The sequence below is a fragment of the Aristolochia californica genome, unplaced genomic scaffold, assembly GCF_029961685.1.
Source record: "Aristolochia californica isolate CCGP_79_NKW_82.1479 unplaced genomic scaffold, dmAriCali1.0.hap1 SCAF_15, whole genome shotgun sequence".
Taxonomy (NCBI): Eukaryota; Viridiplantae; Streptophyta; class Magnoliopsida; order Piperales; family Aristolochiaceae; genus Aristolochia; species Aristolochia californica.
In genome coordinates, this window is record NW_027181826.1 from 4361647 (window position 1) to 4376237 (window position 14591).

General features: G+C 31.4%; 1 long non-coding RNA gene across 2 annotated transcripts; it reads right to left on the bottom strand.

Annotated features, from left to right (window-relative positions):
- Positions 1-8565: 8565 nt before the first annotated feature.
- LOC137952317 (uncharacterized) lies at positions 8566-12267 on the bottom strand. Of its 2 annotated transcripts, XR_011112221.1 has the most exons (4): positions 12005-12267; positions 9359-9506; positions 9135-9246; positions 8566-9034 (listed from the first exon to the last, which is right to left on the bottom strand). It is a non-coding gene; the product is annotated as an uncharacterized lncRNA (long non-coding RNA). The 2 variants fall into 2 exon arrangements; XR_011112220.1 differs by having other exon boundaries at positions 8566-9246.
- Between the last annotated feature and the right edge of the window lie 2324 nt (positions 12268-14591).

Consider the following 14591-nt stretch of genomic DNA (forward strand, 5'->3'; position numbering starts at 1 on the left):
AATATCGAGGAAACAATAAGTACTAGAATAGGAAAAGTAGAATATGAACCTAAACTACTAAAGATAAATTAGAAAAAAATCACATAATCTCGGTGGTTAACCGAGTAAACTCACAAAACCTATTTTGATACCATGTTGAATTTATGGAAAAGAGAAATACTTTACCGACTTATTTTAATTTGCGTATAATGAGCTTCTATTTATAATAGAGGAATCAAGTAGAATCTGAATATATTTAAACAACCCTTATCCCAATTACACACTTAAGATAAATCCTAGATTAATTAAATAGTTAAACATAAATAGAAGACTGAAATAACTAAAAACCCTTTCAACTGAACCACTTCTGTGAGACATCCGCCCAAGAGTCTCTAGTAAAATTCTGCTTCTTAATTACTACTTGATGACACTTCTTGATGTGAAACTCATGTAACACTTGTTGACCGTAGGTTGACCGCAATGCTTTTGATGATAATAAAAGTTAATTGAACTAATAACTTGCAAATCTAAAATATATTAGATACTTCTCCTTCAAGTGCATCTCAGGTCAGAAGCGTCAAATCAAAATTCAAGACCTCAATCATAATGGAAGGACATCTCTTCAAGAAGCATCCACAAAGAAGAAGAAAACGAGAAGACTCGAGTTCAAACATTAAGATAAACATCTAAACTTGTGAGGTCGGAGTTTTAGGCTATAATTTCAATATTTACATGTTTAGGATCATCATATATATCACTAAGAAATATGTTAAAACACGTAGAGAAAAACTCTCATGCTTTATAAATTCTACATTTTTAAATTGGCATTGGAATGATCGATCAACCGCTAATATAGATCGATCGTCTAGAACTGTACAGGTAAGAAATATAAAGCATGATCGATCATCCAAGACATGACCATTTCATGTTATAATGTATGATAGATCATCTCACTTCAATTGATCGTTCATTGATGTACATGCAAGCAAAACTTTCATGGAATGATCGATTATCCCTCTAGATTGATCGATCAGTCAGAATCTTGCCAGTGAAGGACTTAAAGCAAGACTGATCAAAGGAAAATACATAGATCAATTATAATATTATTGCACAACCAGAGGGAATGTCGATTGATCGATCAACTTGACTTTTCTGGACCAAGGATAACTTATTTGATCGATTAGTCAATCGATCAATAAGTCACTGTCTGGCAGAAAAATAGCTTTTTGATTGGTAGATTGATGAATCACTCACCAATGATCGATTAATCAAAGTACAAATTTTTACAAACGGGCAAATAACGGCTAGTTTGAGTTAGGGAAGCTATAAATACCCCACCAAACCGTGAGTAAAGAAGTGAATAAGAATTTTTTGGCAAATCTTCGAGCCACAAACCTTTATCTTGCAAATCCCCATAAAAATGCTTTAAAGAGAAAGAGAGAGAGCCACACACTTGGAAAACTTTGATTCTCTTTCTAAGATCCTTGCATTCATCATAGTACAAGCTCCTTGATCTATTCACAACATGATACAAAAGAGGAGACCACTTGAATATCTCAAGGAGAAGCATATCTCCAAGTAAGGGTGTAATTTTTTCCTTTTCTTTTTATGAAATTATGAAAGGTTCATCTAAAACCTATTAATCTAGTAGACATGCCTAGCCAAAGCTAGAATCTAGAACCAATCTCTTGGGGAGATTAGCTTGCGTAAAAGTCGTGTATAGAGCTACACGTGGCAAAAAAGAGTTGGGATCTCTTTTGGTATATACCTGGTTTTCAACATCTAAATCGACCATAAGTTGATGGAGTCGATCATATGATGGATGGACTTGAGTACATGTCCCTGGCGCTAAATACAATTAGCAACTATAAAAAAATGTAGTTCAAAAGTTTGTTACAAGCAACAATGGAAAATTTAATGATGTGAACCACATGATGAATGGAGTTGAGCATATTTCCCTAGAGTTGAATATAGTTAGCAACTATTGAAAAGTAGAGGGGTTGAGCACATGCACAAGTAGCCGAACACAAGCTCAAGATATTCAAATGTTCAATGAATATCTCAAGTCAGATATCAGAAGGAGTCAACCTCATGATCAAGGAGTTGAACCCATGCACTCAGTTGCAAGCTATAAGGAGTCAAATTTGGTTTACAGCTAAGGGGTTGACCCCTATAGGAGGACCCAAGGTATAGGATCAACCTAGCACACATGAGTTGATCCATGTAGAAAAATAGAAGGCGAACTTGTGCCTGAAAAGAGTTGTTGGAGCACAGAGTAAAGGACTCGGCCCCATGTTTTAGAAATGAAATTCAACCATGGAGAAAAGGACTCAACCCCATGTTTTAGAAATGGAATTTCAAGCATATCAAGAGGTACAAATTAAAATAAATGTAAATACAAACAAGGCAACGTAAATTCACACACCACAATGAACACCCAATTTTTTTCTTATCGATGTTTGCCTAAATGTATTCACCACTCAAGAACCCGTGCATGGGAAATTCCACTAATATGACCTCTATTTGCTTGGAATTACACAAAAGAGATTATGACTCTCTTTTAAGCCAATTGTATGCTCAAATACACGATTACAAACAATCTCCGTAGAGATTGAACTTAATTCTAGCTCAATCAAGCTCTTCAATCTTGATTCATGGTACCTTTCAAATAAAATAAAAAAAATTACATGAAAAGATAAAAGCGTACACCCTTGATCTTTGGAAAGACAATCTTCTCCGTTAAATTTGACCAAGCGTCTAGCCTTAGTGCATAATGTGAATGAATTTGGAGCTAGACTAATTGAATGTAAGGGGTAGGATTGAAAAAGGATGAACGGATTTGCAAGACATGCCTTTTCTTTCTAAAAAATGGACAAAGGAAAGGAATTTCAAGAATGAGAGTTTGTGGGTATACCAATAAATACTCAGTAACATTTTTAAAACAACATTTGGTGGAGTATTTATAAGTTCCCAAAGCCAAACTAGTCATTTTTTGAATGTTTGCAAAAAGCTAATTTTACATTGATCGATTAGTGCAAAGCATTGATCGATCAAACAAGGTGTAACAACTATATTCATGTCAGAAAATGACTTATTGCTCGATGATGTGCTCGATCAATTCCCTTCCATTGGATTTTCCAAGTTAAGCTGTTTGATCAATGTGCAGGGAATGATCGTTAAATCAGAATTCTTGCCGGTAGTGCATTGCACCCCTTCAAAAATATATTTATTTTAAAACTCAATATTTTCATTAAAAATGTATCACAATATATGTGTTGAAGATCGACGAAGATAAAAACCTCTACTAATCAGGTTAGAAGGGTAGCATAATACATGTAATTAGAGGAGAACTAGAGTATTAAAGTATGCATGTGTAGCAATTGTGACAGGTGTAGCATACATGTAATTAGATAAGAACTAAAGTATTAAAGTATGTGTAGCAGTTGTGTCAGATGAAGCATACATGTAAATAGAGGAGAACAAGTGTCTTAAAAGTATGTATGTGTAGCAGTTGTGACTGGTGTAGCAACGAGGTAGGTGGATATGAATAAAACAATGCATAAAAGTGAACCTCTCATACACCTATAGATAGACCACAATCTAAATTGGAGTGGAAAATCTATTATTCTTTCTTTACTTGTGTTATAATTTCTTTATTATAATATTCTCCTCTATTCTCAACATCATATATGGTATCAAAACTGTAGTAGATAAGAAGAGTGTCAATTAAAGAATTTATTTATTTTTCACTCATATCTCCTTAGTTATAGAGAAATCAAGACAACAACTAGACTGATAGAAAATTTGACTACGAAAGTTGATTGTACGAAGGCAAAGAGGAAGTTTTTCTCTCTTATTTTGCCATACATGCCTTTGCGATTTTTTAAGGGCAAGATTTTGAATTTTATTTGGTCCCTGATATATAGATAGTAACCTATCTTTATGTGGAACTTATGTTTGGGTGTTAGGCACAAATTTAGATCGGATCTTTCTCATAGTACATTCTATTAATATTATTTTTGCTATATGTTTCTAGGATGTGTTGTTCTGTCAAGAATGCTTAGAGATAGTTTAATATATTTACAAAAATACCGCCGGACAAAATGCACTCGTCTACCGGCTAAATAATTAGAAATTTTTTGATAAATTTCTGAAAACTTTTTTGTGGGAACACATTTCATTAACTTTAATTTTTTAAAAGAAAATATTAATTTTAAATATTAGTTATTAAAAAACACCTCGAAACCTCGAAAAAGTATCCAAAAATACTTATAAAATCATAATCAAAAGAAGGATACTAAAGAAAAAGCGAAGGAAACGGGAACTCGAGAGCTAAAACTACACATTCCTTTGCATCTTCTTCAATATTCTTCATTTGATTACTTGAGGGGACTTTTGTTTATGATCTGTTAGATGCTTTTGGGAAATTCTGAGGTTTCATGTGGCAAACGATTGGGAATTGGAATCTAGAGGTGTATTTTTTAGGCTTTACAAAAAAAGATCACAGAGAGAATTTTCATTTATGGACTAAAATCTTAAACAACAATTAAAGTATTCCTAGTCAAGGTGAAATTTAGAAAATGCTGCACCAAAGCTTATTTATTTTTTCAGTGCTTTTTATGTTATTCATTATGTTTCATATTTGGCAATATACACATCAGCAAAATCGTGGACGTAAAGAAATGGACGAAACGAGTCTTAATAACTCTCCAGGTGTATTATTATATTATGTTACATAGTTTTAAATTAAAGAAAAACTTTTCTATGGTTGGTTGACAGGAGTAATCAAATTAAAAGTGTCAATTAAATTAAATTGAATTATTTTGCTAATTAAATTCCATTAGAATAATTATAAGGTAATAAAATGTGTATCGATAAATAAGATTTTTTAAAATGAAATTATGTTTTTAAATATTTTAATGGTTTGAAAATATATTAAATCAATAATGAAAGGTATGAAATTGGTTAGAATATAATTTTTTTATAGGTTAATATATATTTTATAATTTATTAAAATAATAGAAGGAAATAAAATACATACCGACAAATACGATTTTAAAAAACTTAAATAATTTTTTCAAATATTTTTATAATTTTAAAATATATTATTTAATATTTAACGATATATTTTCTTAGTTAATATATGAAATTTAAATTTATTAAAATAAATCAAACGTAATCGACAAATAAGATTATTAAAAAATAAAATAAATATTAATAAAAATTAAATTTCAAACTATCTTAAAATGATAATCATAGGTGTTAATCATATTTGAAGAAGTTTTTTAATAATTAATATTTATATTTTAAATTTTATTTTAATAAATTAAGTTAATGCAAAGTGTTCCAACAAAAAAAAATTGAAAACTATACAACAACTTACAAATTATTTTTTAAATTATAAAATGTCTTTAATCGATACCAAAAGGTGTTAAATAGGTAATATTTTTAATTAATTAATATATTTATTTTACATTTTATTTATTATAAATATTATGTAATAAAAAATATAGTGATAATTTTTATTTCTAAACTCTTTAATAATTTTTTGAAATACTTTTCAAATATTTCAAAAAACAAATAGCTTAGCGTTGAAGACGGTTTTTGAAATTTTTGAAATGATCCAAAAATAAATAAATTCGAGCTCAAACGTGGGCCCTTTTGCAAGCAAATTAATTATGGGGGCACTTCCCCCTCCTATACCCTTTCTACTCCAAAGTGCCTCCAAATAAACTAGAAGGGACAACACCCCTTCAAAAATATATTTATTTTAAAACTCAATATTTTCTTTAAAAATGTATCACAATATATCTGTTGAAGATCGACAAAGATAAAAACCTCTACTAATCAAGTTAGAAGGGTAGCATAATACATGTAATTAGAGGAGAATTAGAGTATTAAAGTATGCATGTGTAGCAGTTATGACAGGTGTAGCATACATGTAATTAGAAGAGAACTAAAGTATTAAAGTACGCATGTGTAGCAGTTGTGTCAAATGAAACATACATGTAATTAGATGAGAACAAGTGTCTTAAAAGTATGTATGTGTAATAGTTGTGACTGGTGTAGCAACTGAGGTAGGTGGATATGAATAAAACAATGCATAAAAGTGAACTTCTCATACACCCATAGATAGACCACAATCTAAATTGGAGTGGAAAATCTATTATTCTTTCTTTACTTGAGTTATAATTTCTTCATTATAATATTCTCCTCTATTCTCAACATCATGATATGGTATCAAAACTGTAGTAAATAAGAAGAGTATCGATTAAAGAATTTATTTATTTTTCACTCATATCTCCTTAATTATAGAGAAATCAAGATAACAACTAGACTGATAGAAAATTTGACTACGTAAGTTGATTGTACGAAGGCAAAGAGGAAGTTTTTCTCTCTTATTTTGCCATACATGCCTTTTGTGGTTTTTTAAGGGCTAGATTTTGAATTTTATTTGGTCCCTGATATATAGATAGTAATCTATCTTTATGTGGAACTTATGTTTGGGTGTTAGGCACAAATTTAGATCGGATCTTTCTCATAGTACATTATATCAATATTATTTTTGCTATATGTTTCTAGGATATGTTGTTCTGTCACGAATGCTTAGAGATAGTTTAGATATGTGTTAGAGAATTAAGAAATTGATGCTTATTAATTTGTTTTTGGTTGTTTGACTGGAGGAGCTAGTGAAACTTGTGATTAAGTTAGTTTTTGCACTAGTAAGTATGTGCTGAATTAGCTTTTTAAAATTGGTTTTGATTATAATTGTGGTTATTGGACTTTTGCTTTTTTCAGATTTGAAGTTATTGTTTTTTATGGTTTTATGACATTCGATACTAAGACCATTGAAATGGCAAAAGTAACTAGTTTTGTTATGGAAGTGACTTCTAAAAATTGGGGGTCAAAATCATCTAGCCACCTAAATTATCTTTGTGAAAGTAGATGACCTAAATAACCTTAAATGGATTACTTCAACTCAAATCATAACTTTTGGAAAGAGGAAATAAAAGTTTTTTTAGTGTAGAAAATGAACTTGACTTATTGAGTCCGTTGTTTGATAAGTGGGATCAAGAAAATACTCAAGTTATGGCTTGGATTACATAGGAATCAAACCGAGTATAGGTTTTTAGCTAGTATGAATTCACGATTTGAGGGCCTCTACCCAAATTATCCACATGTGGAGCCACAAAAGAGGGCCGACCTACACGTGAAGATGAGTGTTAAAGAATAGTCCCACATAGATTACTGAATACAAATATCTTGACTTTATTAGTTGGAAAAGAGGCTTCCTAAGTTTGCTAGTCATTTTGGAGGCTTAAAAGTAAGCTTCTTACTCAAGAATAGTAACTCTTCCATGATAATTTTTCCACGATGTCACTTGGGCACCACAAAGAAAAACTTCCAGATGACGTTGTGTCGAATCCATGGTACAGGAAGAAAAAGGCAATGGCTGATTTTGGTTATGATAAAAGTACAAGCACATGTGTGTGGAAGCTGCAGATGTGGAGAAGTCGATCACCCTGAAACCTGGCGAAGAATGGAAAGGAAGGTTGGAACTCTCTGCTGCTCCGTCGAATTACTGTAGTGGACAACTGGATCCTCATCTTTAAGGTGATCAAGTGACAGAATGGAAAAATAGGGAGAAGAGTTTCTATTCATGAGTAGCAATGTTACTTTTAAACCTCCAAAATGATTAGCCAACTTAGGAAGGCAATTTCCTAACTAATAAAAGCAAGATATTTGTACTCACTAATCCATGTAGGACTATTCCTTAACACTCTATCTCACGTGGAACCCTCTTTTGAACCTCTACATGTGCATAATTTAGGTTGACGCCCACATATAATATGAATACCTGCTCTGATACCATCTGAAATTGGGTCCAAGACTCAAATACCACGTGAAGTTGGGTACAAATCAAAATCTCAAAATAATTAGCCAACTTAGGAAACCTTTTGCCCAACAAATAAACTCAAAATTTTTATACTCACTAATCCATGTCGGACTATTCTCTTAACACAATTAATATTGCAAAAGTTAAAACTTGCATTTGAAGGCCCTATGGTACATAAATGTGATAAACAAATAGCCATCTTTATTATAAATATTCTTTTTTTTCATGAAAAACCAACGCATATAACTTCACTCTATGAGGGATGCAGTGATAAGTGGCAAAGTGATTACCCCATACATCAAGACTACAATGCAGATTGGTAACATGTTTACAAAAACTGCTAGAAAGCAACACTTCAATAAGTTTTGTGCCAAACTGGATTACTTCACATATATGTTCCACCGTGAAGGGGAATGTTAAAAACCAAAAGTATTTTTAAATTTTCTAATGTGGGTAAACCAATAATTTGGTACACAAAAGGGTCTAGATTAGTATCTCTATAGTGGTGAGGTTATTATGTAAATTTTTGGAATTTACTTTTCTTATTTACATGTAAGACATCTTTATGGAGACATGTAAAACCAACTTATGTGAGCAATAAAAGAGGATGGGGCGAGGAGGCACTACATAAACAGAACTACATGCAGCAAGAAAAAGATAATAAATCCACAAGGTTCATTTTAAATCTATTCTTATTTCTAATGAAAACATTATAACTATTCTTAAGAATTACCCTTAATACAAAGCCACATATAGGAAGAACTAGACAAATAAACCCTTTTGTTTCCCATGTCCTCTCTCCTCTCACTCACCCTTCTTCACGCATGTATGCACAACACCAGCAACTAACATTTTGGAACTACGAACACAAAAAAAACAACAATAACAACAACAACAACAACAATAACAACAACAATAATAACAACAACAATAATGATAATAAGATGTCCCAATAACTTGAAATGAGAAGAACTTTCATGTATTAACAAGCGTTTTGCCTTGAAGAGAATGAGAAAAGAGACATTGGCTACCCGGCTTGCATGATCCATTAACAAAGAATCTGCAAAGAATGGGTTCATCCATGACTTCATAAACAGAGGCATATGAGATCTTATTATAATAGTCTTTAGCAGCATCTCCTATTTCATGCACTCTCATCTGTTCATAGAATTAAGGGAACCAGTATCACCAATGATATAATATTGAAAGAGATAATGAAAGGTCACAAATCCTTACAACATGTTGCCCCAATGATTACCGTAATATGGAAGTCTTTCATGCTTAGTAAAACTATTGTAAAATGATCTAGTAACCAATCGGTAGATCTCACCATCACAAGTTCTTCCTGTTCAAACTTTCCGTTGCTCGGTCTACAAAACATCCATTAGAAAAGGATATCTGATGAGTATACTACATATGGGAAGACCGCAAAAATAAAATAAAAACACAAAATACAAGCAACTTAGCTACATCATTCAGTACCTGAGACTTTGATACCCAAACAAGTTCCGCAATCGCCTTTTTTCTGTCAAGATCCTAGATGACTCGTAAAGAGTAACAAGAATCAATGACAAAGGCAATTTCAGGCATAGTGACTGACGACTCTGCAATGTTGGTAGCCAATATCACCCTATATTTCCACACAAACTTTCATGAAACAAATGTAAAGAGAAAAGCTTAAAAAAATTAAATGAACAATCCACAAGAAGAAAAAAATTATCATCAAAGACCGAATCAATGCCTACATACCCTGATCCCCTGCCATAAAACAAGCTCAATTAACTCTAACTTTATCTTCATAAAAATCCCTAATAAAAATAAATTTATCTCTTTTACATATGTGCATATGAGCAATTCATGAACTCACATAAACAACATGGGACCAAATAAATGAACCTACAGCTGGGTCACACCACTTTTTCAGAGCGTACATTACGCCGATTCCATTTTACTAGCGTACGCCCACATTGAACAATTCATAAAATCACATAATAGATAAGGTGTAGGATGCTTCATGTATACATACAACGTCAAGTTAAAGATAAGTAACCTAATTTAATTGTAGGCGTACGTTGACAACTTTGGTGATATCATAAGGATATGTAAGCATCAAGGATATACAGATAATTATGTGATATTTCAAGGATACGTAGGCAATTAACCATTTTATACTTTCTCGGCAAAATTATCCCAAATTATTCAACAAGTTTGCAAGCAGCAAACCTCCAGTTATGTTCAAGGAAAGAGTGATCGGTTTGCTCAACACTTACATCCTTTAAGCGAAACTATAGTAACTTATTCAGAAAAAATAAAAAATAAAAAGAGAAAGAGAAACCACACATCCATGAGCACTACATATTATGATAATCTGAGAACCTTGACAAATGAGACTGTATAATCCATAGACAACTGAATGTCAAGCATGAAGAAATTATAAATGTAAAAAAATGTCAAAGAGGATAAAAATAAAACTTTCAATCTTAAATGAAATGGCTAAAATAGAAGAACAAAATGACCTATTTTTAGGGGAAAAAATGACAATACATCCCCTTTCTAACACTCATCAATATATATTCAAGAAAATACAAGGATGGCCAAAACCTAGCTACACTGACTCTATTTAATCATCATTGACCAGTTCGTTTTTGTATCTAAAGTCTTCAAATAAGATGAAGTTTACCTAAAGACCTAGTTGTCCCATAGTTTACAATCAAAACACTCTTAATAGCTCAAGCAGCTTAAACCATTGTTTTCAAAATTGAATAAATCAAGTTAGTTCCAATAGGTTTGTTCATTCAAACAGGCATCAACACCCTTTTCAAATATCTGAAACCATCTGAGAGGCCATAACCAGACAATACTCCCACTTCCAACAATTTGACCAAAGAAACGCCAAGTTGGCTGACCCTTCAATTGCCTATATTGTTTTTTTTAACATATATCTGTTTGATATGGAAAATGTAGTAGTAAGCATTTCTTACTTTTACAAATGGACATCTCCACGTTGGATCATATCTGGAAAATTTGACACATTTATGGTACAAGAACCATGGTTTTGTATCTGCTCCTGATGAAAGAGTACAAAGTTAAACTATTGATTACATAATTACATGGCTTTCCAGCATTTTCATATGTGACCTTCTCATGTATACATTGACAGCAACATCATGAATAGCACTGTCCATTGCTCATGGCATGGCTTTTCTCCCAAACAGCCAACTCCTAATTTCCATATACGGATACCATCTATAGGATGGCGGTTTCCCTATTCTTGATACTTCATGTGCCCTTTAAGTCTATAGTAACAGCATTTCGTTTTCATTTCCATATACGGATACCATCTATAGGATGGCGGTTTCCCTATTCCTGATATTCATGTGCCCTTTAAGTCTATAGTGACAGCATTTCGTTTTCCTTGCCTATTGTGAAGCTTTTTATGGTGCAGTGGCCACAAAACATCACATATTTTACAGCATCCTAATGTTTAGTGCCCTCTGAGAGGCAGAAAAATTTGTCAGAACATATCATGCGCCAATGGAATGTGCGTTTGTTCTCATTTTAGCAAACTCAGTTTCATCTACTTAACCCAATCAAAATGCCCAGTAAAGTATGAGATAGATAACCGATTCAACTCGATTGAAGCATTAGGATGGCAATTTCCAACATTGTTTCTTATCCCATTTACAGTAGCCCTGCAACCTGATCGATGACCGATTCTTAACTTTCACAAGAAGAAGCGGGAAATTTATTTTTTTTTAAAAAAACAAAGATATGTAAGCGAAAAGCAAAAACATATCTGTTTCATACAGAAATTGAAACAGAATCAGTGCAAATACTTTTCTCCATAAAGAACAAAGAATTAACTCTAGACAGTGATACGTGTGTATGTAAATCCTATAAGGGAAAACAGGCAAAAATCAATGAATGTACTGAATTTGAAACAAGGAATAACGGCCAATAAGATAGAAATGATCCAACCAGCGCTTTAATAAGAAAGTTTTTTTATTGTGAAAACATAAAAAGTGAAGTGACTGGGAAGATGACAATCAGTGGCTGCGTTATTCAATTGAAACTTCACCAACTGAAAAGAACGGCAAGAAATCGATAAGCTATATCAAACCGACTTACCGCAACCCGTATCACCAAAGTGACACGATTCGCTCAAATCTTCTCCACGATCTTATCTTTGAGCAACATTATGGGCAAATGAGATGAAAGAGATGGCTTGAAAGGAGGAGGAGAAGAAGAGGAACAAGAAGAAGCGGAAAGCGTCATCATGCCTGAGGCAGAGGCTTCGTTGCAGAGAAAGCTGGGAGCGTGAGGAAAGCGCCATCGTGCTTGACGATTCGCCAAACCCTAAACGATAAACCCTATATCGCGCCGTCCGCAGTACGACGAAAGAGTCGAGGAGCAATAAAAAAACAGAGGCCGGAAGCTGATAAAGTTCTTAAACATAATAATTAGACAAATAAGCAACTTGTTTAACATATTTACAAAAATACCGCCGGACAAAATGCACTCGTCTACCGGCTAAATAATTAGAAATTTTTTGATAATTTTCTGAAAACTTTTTTTGTCGGAACACATTTCATTAACTTTAATTTTCTAAAAGAAAATATTAATTTTAAATAATAATTATTAAAAAACACCTCGAAACCTCGAAAAAGTTCCCAAAAATACTTATAAAATCGTAATCAAAAGATACTTCAAATAATCAAAAGAACTAAAGAAAAAGCGAAGGAAACGGGAACTCGAGAGCTAGATCTACACATTCCTTCGCATCTTCTTCAGTATCCTTCATTTGATTACTTGAGGGGACTTTTGTTTATGATTTGTTAGATGCTTTTGGGAAATTCCGAGGTTTCATGTGGCAGACGATTGGGAATTGGAATCTAGAGGTGTATCTTTTAGGCTTTACAGAAAAAGATCACAGAGAGAATTTTCATTTATGGTATAGTATTACTAAAATTTTAAACAACAATTAAAGTATTCCTAGTCAAGGTGAAATTTAGAAAATGCTGCACCAAAGCTTATTTATTTTTTCAGTGTTTTTTATGTGATTCAATATGTTTCATATTTGGCAATATACACATCACCAAAATCGTGGACGTAAAGAAATGGACAAAATGAGTCTTAATAGCTCTCCAAGTGTATTATTATATTATGTTACATAGTTTTAAATTAAAGAAAAACTTTTTTATGGTTGGTTGACTGGAGTAATCAAATTAAAAGTGTCAATTAAATTAAATTGAATTATTTTTCTATTAAATTCCATTAGAATAATTATAAGGTAATAAAATGTGTATCGATAAAAAAAGATTTTTTAAAATGAAATTGTGTTTTTAAATATTTTAATGGTTTGAAAATATATTAAATCAATAATGAAAGGTTTGAAATTGGTTATAATATAATTTTTTTATAGGTTAATATATATTTTATAATTTATTAAAATAATAGAAGGAAATAAAATACATACCGACAAATAACATTTTAAAAAACTTTAATAATTTTTTCAAATATTTTTATAATTTTAAAATATATTTTTTAATATTTAATGATATATTTTCTTAGTTAATATATGAAATTTAAATTTATTAAAATAAATGAAACGTAATCGACAAATAAGATTATTAAAAAATAAAATAAATTTTTAATAAAAATTAAATTTCAAACTATCTTAAATTGATAATCATAGGTGTTAATCATATTTGAAGAAGTTTTTTAATAATTAATATTTATATTTTAAATTTTATTTTAATAAATTAAGTTAATGCAAAGTGTTCCGACAAAAAAAATTGAAAACTATAAAACAACTTACTAATTATTTTTTAAATTATAAAATGTCTTAAATCGATAACTAAAGGTGTTAAATAGGTAATATTTTTAATTAATTAATATATTTATTTTACATTTTATTTATTATAAATATTATGTAATAAAAAGTATAGTGATAATTTTTATTTCTAAACTCTTTAACAATTTTTTGAAATACTTTTCAAATATTTCAAAAAACAAATAGCTTAGTGTTGTAGACGGTTTTTGAAATTTTTGAAATGATCCAAAAATAAATAAAATCGAGCTCAAACGTGGGTCCTTTTGCAAGCAAATTAATTATGGGGGCACTTCCCCCTCCTATACCCTTTCTACTCCAAAGTGCCTTCAAATAAACTAGAAGGGACAACACCCCTTCAAAAATATATTTATTTTAAAAACTCAATATTTTCTTTAAAAATGTATCACAATATATCTGTTGAAGATCGACGAAGATAAAAACCTCTACTAATCAGGTTAGAAGGGTAGCATAATACATGTAATTAGAGGAGAATTAGAGTATTAAAGTATGCATGTGTAGCAGTTGTGACAGGTGTAGCATACATGTAATTAGAAGAGAACTAAAGTATTAAAGTACGCATGTGTAGCAGTTGTGTCAGATGAAGCATACATGTAATTAGAGGAGAACAAGTGTCTTAAAAGTATGTATATGTAGCAGTTGTGACTGGTGTAGCAACGAGGTAGGTGGATATGAATAAAACAATGCATAAAAGTGAACCTCTCATACACCTATAGATAGACCACAATCTAAATTGGAGTGGAAAATCTATTATTCTTTCTTTACTTGTGTTATAATTTCTTTATTATAATATTCTCCTCTATTCTCAACATAATGATATGGTATCAAAACTGTAGTAGATAAGAAGAGTATCGATTAAAGAAT